This window comes from Geotrypetes seraphini, chromosome 13 (assembly GCF_902459505.1).
Source record: "Geotrypetes seraphini chromosome 13, aGeoSer1.1, whole genome shotgun sequence".
In the NCBI taxonomy this organism is placed as follows: Eukaryota; Metazoa; Chordata; class Amphibia; order Gymnophiona; family Dermophiidae; genus Geotrypetes; species Geotrypetes seraphini.
In genome coordinates, this window is record NC_047096.1 from 35,996,313 (window position 1) to 36,003,881 (window position 7,569).

Below are 7,569 nucleotides of genomic sequence, written 5' to 3' on the forward strand. Positions count from 1 at the left end.
ACATAACGGTATAGAAAACTGAATAAATAAATAAAACTTAGGATGCCTTGTTAAAAAGGAACCTACCAAGATTTTCTTTTGTTTTAACACCAAAAGAATGAAAAACTATCACCATCAGTAAAATGAGACATGTAAAGTGGCAGAAGGCTAAGCCAAGGATCAAATCCCACTGAAGATTCATGTGATCTTGGGCAAGCCACTTAGGGTCAGATTCAGCAACACCCAAAGTTATGGCCAGTAAGAAAAATGAGGTATTAATGTCCTGTATAAGACTTTAACAAGATCATCATTTAGAATATTGTGTACAATTCTGGACACTGCACCTTCAAAAAGATATAAACAGAATTTGGACTTGGAGATTGAAATGGACAGCGTCAGCATCTATGAAACAAACATGGTTATTTTTGTTACATAGGATTTTCTGGACCCCAGTTTGATTAAATAAAATAGATAGTTCTAAATCTAATAGATGCTGGCATTGTCATACTGGTATAGGGACTTTGGATCATCTGTTGTATTTTTGTCCGTTTATATTAATATATTGGAAGTCAATTTGGAGACAAATAAATTTAGTACTAGATTCAAATGTTCCAATGTCATATGAGGCTATAATTTGTGGAACAATTTTACATGTGAAACCCACTCTAGATAAATATGAGTCGTCTATTTATGATCCTAACAGGTATAGCCATTCAATTGATTACAAGTAATTGGAAAAACCATGATAGAATTAATTATACATTTTGGTGGGTGAATGTGTGTACTACATCAGATACGAACAAATTTACGCAGAATGTAGGGGTTCTAGTGCGGTATTTAATAAAATTTGGAGCCCATTGACTAAATTTGTAAAAATATAATAATGTATTTTCATCATATCTCTTCTTTTCTTTGATTTATTTATCTTTATACATCCATGGGGGGGGTGGGTTGGAGGGAGGGGAATAAATATTGATAGTGATATTTGGGTAACTTTATTCTTTATTTGTATTGTATATTAGGATATATTATGATATTATTATATGCAGAAAAATGAAATTATTGAATGATATTTATGTCACCTGTATAGATAATAGTGTAATATGTGGAATATCTTTTGTTCTCTCATTTGTATGACACTGTTTTTGATTAAAAATCAATAAAGAATTAAAAATATATATATATATAAACAGGATGGAGTTGATCCAAAGGAAGGCTAATAAAATGGTCAGTGGTCTTTGTCATAAGGCATTTAGGGACAGACTTAAAGATCTCAATATGTATACTTTAAAGGAGAGGTGGGAGAGGGGAAATTATAATAAAGAAGCTTAAATACCTAAGTGCACATGAGGCGAGTCTCTTTCATTTGAAAGGAAGCTCCAGAATGAGAGGGCATAAGAAGAAATTAAGAGGTGATAGGACACACTAAGTACCAATTGATGTGTTAAGGTCCATACTAAGTACCAATTCTTTAAAGGTAACTTAGCTCTAAGCAACCTTTATAGAATAGTGCTTAGCGTGGATTCCTGCACCTGAGGACTTACCGCTGCTGAAACCTGGGGTAAATCCCACACCCACATGATGGCAATTGTACTTTATTTATTCATGGGATTTATTAGTCAGCATTTGAAGAAAAGAATCTGCTTAACCAAGTTTGCTATTGTAATCTTGCGATTTATTAGTTGACATTTGAAGAGAAGAAATGGAATGCTGCTACCGTTTGTGTTTTTTGCCAGGTACTTGTGACTCGGATTGGTCTCTGTGAAGACAGGATACTGGGCTAGATGGACCATTGGTCTGACCCAGTAAAGCTATTCTCATGTTCTTATGTAGATTTTATGACATGGTTTGTCTTTATCTTATGTATGTTTTAATTGATGCAAATCATTTAGCTTTTTTGTAAACAGTATAAAAAAAGATTTAAATAAACCCCCCTTTAACAAAACTGCGTTAGCGTTTTTTAGCGCAAGCCAGTGTGCTGAATGCTCTGCACTGCTCCCGACGTTCATAGGAACTCTATGAGTGTTGGGAGCAGCGCAGAGCATTCAGTGCACCGGCCTGTGCTAAAAAACGCTAACGCGGTTTTGTAAAAGGGGGAATAAATAAATAATTTATTACTTGTAAACATTCAACAATTTTGTGTGAGGTACAAAATAAAACATGCATATTAAAATTAATTGACAGACTAAAAAAAACCACCAACTACCATCATATCAAAAACTGAAATTACCTAGATCAGGGGTAGGGAACTCCGGTCCTCGAGAGCTGTATTCCAGTCAGGTTTTCAGGATTTCCCCAATGAATATGCATGAGATCTATTTGCATGCACTGCTTTCAATGCATATTCATTGGGGAAATCCTGAAAACCCGACTGGAATACGGCTCTCGAGGACCGGAGTTCCCTACCCCTGACCTAGATGATATACATTGAAACCAATCCAATCCAAACCTTAGTCTTATATATCGGGTAATTCCCACTAGGGACTCGATCCGGTTCACAAAATTAATTAAAAAGACAAAGGGAAACAATGATTGGACAAAAAATTCATCTCTTACAGTCCCTAAATTTATCAGTTAAAAATTTCTGGAAAAGATACATCTTCAAAGTTTCCTTAAAAAATATCAAAGAAAGAAGAAGTCTAATTTTAGAAGAGAGATCATTTCAGATTTTTACCAAGGCAAATGCCATAGAGTGAGAAAGCCTACCTAAGGATATAATACCCCTAATGGAAGGGAATACTAATTTAAATTTATGTATTCCTAGAAGAAAGGGGTTGTTGGGAACTGAAAGAAAAAATAAGCAATGGGGGGGGGAAAAAAATTCCATATCAAATTTTAAATACAACACTGGAACACTTAAATAAACCGGAAGCCAATGCAGTGCCTTCAGTAATGGAGTAGCATGATCATGTCTGCTCTTACCCAGTCAATCAGGAAAACATCTTTTGAATAACAGTTTTACTCCCTGCTCCCTGCAAACTCATCATGAAGTGAAGAAAACTAGATAACTTCACACATTTAACAAAAGGTACCTCTAAACAAATCTTATTTTCCAAGCATAAAGCTGGTAAAATTGCATAAGAGAACTCAACTCAACCGGATTCCTATCATTCAATACTTAAAAAAAAAAAAATCAAACAGAAAATTTCAAACTCAATCTGGGAGGCAACTGGCAGCCAGTTAAGATCATGCAAAATAGGGGTACCGTGATAATACTTGGAAGTGCTCACCATCATTTGTACGGCAGCATTTTGCACCAGCTGTAGAGCTTGAAAAACCCAAGTAAGGTGAATTGCAGCAATCAAAACTAGGAGTCAATACTGCACAAATGACCTTTCGAAAGTTATCCACTAAAAGATAATCCCTCAACTTCCAAAGTAGTCGAAGCTTAAAAAAGCTTTAGAAATTACCACTTTAACCTGAGTTTAAATGATAGAGTTGAATCCAGTAAAACACCCAAATATTTATAATGACTAGACACTGGACTTGTAAATCATAATATTCCATAACATCACACCTAATTTCTAGAAATGCCTCCGACCCACCCGTGCCTCTCCTGTAGCCACACCCCCTTTGCAGTTGTACACTATGCCCACGGATCCGATCCGATCCGTAGGCGATCCGAGGCTGAGCGACTGATTCTGAATGCGCCTGCACTGAAAGCAGGCCAATCGGAGGCACGCCCCCAACCGACCGCACAGATCACTGAAGAGCGATCCCGGCGCATGCACAGACCATCTACTTTCCCTGTAGATGGTCTGTGCATGCGTTTACATTCCATGCTTTTTATTACTCACGAGCCCTTGGTTTTAACCCGCAGGTTAAAACCACAGGCTCGCGCTGCAGAGAAGGGAGGCAGAGCAGGAGAGTATAGGGGCAGCAAAAGGCAGGAGAATTGGGGCACAAGCGACTGATCACCCAGCCCAGTTGGTGTCCCTCTTTTTTTTAGTGCATGCTGTTTCCCCTCATTTGCATGCACGGATCGGAGTCGGATAAGTACACAGGCTATTGAATCGGGTCGGAGGAAAATCGGGTCGCAAACCGATCGGTACACAATTGATTTGCTTAGTGCATCTAGCCCTATGCGATTTAGGAACACATGTTACAGAATAGAGCATAGGATGGATGCATGCGTAACACCTGCCAATCAACTCCAATTAACTGCAAGAATTGTTAGCATCCATTCGACTAATTACTTTATGCATATTTCTAAGATCTGCATTTGCACTTAAAACTGGGCACCCAACTTTGAGTGAACTATATTAAATCAAAGAGTCAGAGGGCAATTCTGTAAGTCCGTACCTACAATTAGGTGGGGCGAATGATAGGAGCCTATTCTATAATGGAATGTAGGTGCCCAGGTTATGTTATAGAGTCTTAGCATAACCAACATTCAAAATGCTTAAAATTTAGGTACTTGCACTTCTGCTAGCTATAGATCTGGTGTAAGTGCACACACGAATAGGGTTACCAGATGTCCGGGAAAACCTGGACATGTCCTCTTTTTAGAGGACTGTCTGGGTTCCCAGACAGACTTTCCAAAACCCGTCAGTTTGTCCAGGTTTTGGAAAGCCCCAAGTAGAGAATGACACGGGGGCAAATTTTTCCCCGTCCCCGAAGGAACTCAATTTCTTCGTCCCGTCCTACAGGTTTTGTCACGGTCCCTGCCCCATTCCTGTAAGCTTAGCCTTAACTGCATAAATCTTGAACACTTATGATTTTAAAGTGTTTGGGGCTTGTGCAGATGAGGACAGAGCTTGCAGAAATGGGGCAGGGACAAGAAAAGAACTCGCCGGGATGGTACTGGAAAATGAGTTCCCACCGGGACAGGGAAAAATGTGTCCCCATGTCATTCTCTAGCCCCAAGCTCCAACTGCGTCTGGAGAGCCTTCAACAAGCATGAGCGGATGATGTCACATACATCCGTGCATGCTGGAGGCACTCCAGATGTGGCCAGAGATCGTAAAAAAAAGATTTGGCTTTTGGGGGCGGGGCTAGAGGCAGAACAGGGTGGGGCTGGAGGTGGGACAGGATGGGGCTGGGGGCAGGACAGGGCATGGCCATGTGCCTGGGTTTCTCCATCTTCAAATATAGTAACTATACACACAATGAAGCAAATTCTCAAAGTTCACCAAAATTTAGGCAGTGAGATGCTGTACACTAAGCACAAATTCAGTAATGTCAGTTGCACTCATAGATGTGTAAATACTAGTACTCTATATATTTGCATGCACATATGTGAATGCCTGGGTCAGTGATTCCCAGACTGAGTTCCATGGAAGCCTAGGGTTCTGCAAGCTTTTTTCAGGGGTTCTAAAAGCAAGGACATCAGTATCATGCTTCAGCCACTGACACCGGCAGCTCCGCACATGCTCAGTTCAGCAGTATGAACTGAGCATGTGTGGGAATGCTAGAGTCTGCGGCTGAAGCACGCCATCAACTTCCTCGCTGCTCAGGCAACATGGGCATGGACCTCTTTGGCTAAACTAAATCAAAGTTAGGCCCCTCCATAGCAGCACAAGGTAGTTGGGGGGGAGGGAGAAGATGGTGGATTGAGGGTACAAGGGGAGAGAAAAGGGAAGATGCCAAATCAAGAGTGGGGTAGTGATAGGGAGAGAAGAGAGAGAGAGAGAGAGATTGGACCGAAGATGCTCTCATTGGATCTGTTATTCAGTGTTAGTTAACCAGGTACAAGTGTCTCCTACCTGGTTAAGTAACCCCAACAAGTGGTCCACGTACCCCTAAGGGTACACGTACCACATGTTGAGAAACACCGTTCTACCTCATTTCAGGCGATGACTAAAAACATTCTTGTTCAACAAATTCCTAGCGGATCACTAAACCCTGCGCCCTCCCCGCTCCTCAAAACGGAGAAAAATGCTCTAGTTTCGGACTCTCTCTATTCTTCAACCTGCCCCCTCACTTTACCCACCCTCTCGGGTCTCTGTATCTACACCTGTACCGAGATCCTACCTCTGTTCATTTCTTGAGTTCTCCTGGTATTTCCTACTTCCGTTGTTCTCGCCTCCGACCTTACCATGGTCCTTTGTTATTTCTACTGCTAGGTTACTTGTAATTGTATACTTACCTCTTATGTACAATTTTCAGTTAACTCCAGATCATACATAGAACTGGATACTGTTGCTGAAAACCTAGGTAATCTGGATTCTGTATAGATCAACCAAATTTGGGCAGATTCCAGATCTGTGGGTAAACTAATCAGTCACTTAGGCAATCAATAACGGGGGTGAACAAGCACTTAACTGACAGTAATTAGGAGCTGAATGCAAATCTGCCCTAAACTGTATTCTATAACATGCATGCCTAAATTTCACAACATACAACTCAAAAGGGGGTGTGGCCATCAGATGACATGGGCATATCAGTTGCATTTCCTGTCATCAGTCGGGCACAAGCATTTACACCAGCTTTTCACAAGTGTAAGTGCTTGCACTCAAATTTAGATGTGAGAAGTGCACCAGGCTTAGGGTTAACCAGATTTTCTAAATAGAAAACCTGGACCCCCTTAGACCCACCCTAGACCCATCCCTGCCATGTTATGCCCCAGTCCCACCATCCAATCCCGCCCTAGAACCCACCCTGCCCCCCGCTGCCTGCTCTCATCGGGCAGGAGGGCTTGCGCAGATGCCCTCCTGTCCGACAGCCATTTGTTGGAAGCTTTTCAAAACCCGGGCAAAGTGCCAGGTTTTGAAAATCCATCTGGGGAAATCCGGATGTCTGGTAACCCTAACCAAGCTAGTATTCTGTAAAAAAAACAAAACAACAACAACCTGCTCCATGCAGAGCACTCATTAATGAATACTATCTTAGTGCATATCATAAGTCTGGACACCATTTAGTGAACCTGGCCCTATCTGGTTAGTGCTGGAGCAGTCCAGGGACAAAGTTTGGGCAAAAAAGCTGTCCTAAGTCAACTGGGTAGCTATCCAGGTAAGGCTGCTGAATTTCAGTGGTACCCGGATAAATCTCAGCAACCATCTTGTGTCCAAATATTCAGTGCCAGAACCTGGGTAGATGCCAGCGCAGTATATTTGGGTCTAATGTGGCTAATGGTGCCTGCATTTAAAGAAACTCTGACCGCCACTGGCTGACTATTACAGTTTACAGTTTATTCAAAATGTAATGCACTGCGATTTGGACATACCAGCATACAATTTATAACAAGAATGATTATTCCTTACAATGCCCCTCGTTCTCTTCGGTCATCTTCTCTAAACTTATTAACGGTCCCCTATTTGAAAATCGTGGGCACAAGAAGAAGTGACATGTTTTCTGTTATGGCTCCTAAACTGGAATTCATTGCCACATTATATCAGAAATGAAAAAGAACTTACCTCTTTTAAAAAATTTTTGAAAACTTTTTTGTTTCAAGACGCTTTTAATACTTAATATGTTTTATTTTGGACCCTTCATACTTTGTTACAGATATTAACCCTTTTCCCTCCCTCTCGTTTTTTCCTTTTTATGTAATTTTCAATATAAAATGAATTGTAACTTTTCCCCCCTTTCCCTCTTTGATCATCTCTGTCTTTAATCTGACTGCAAAAATTGTTAGTCGGTTTATTTATT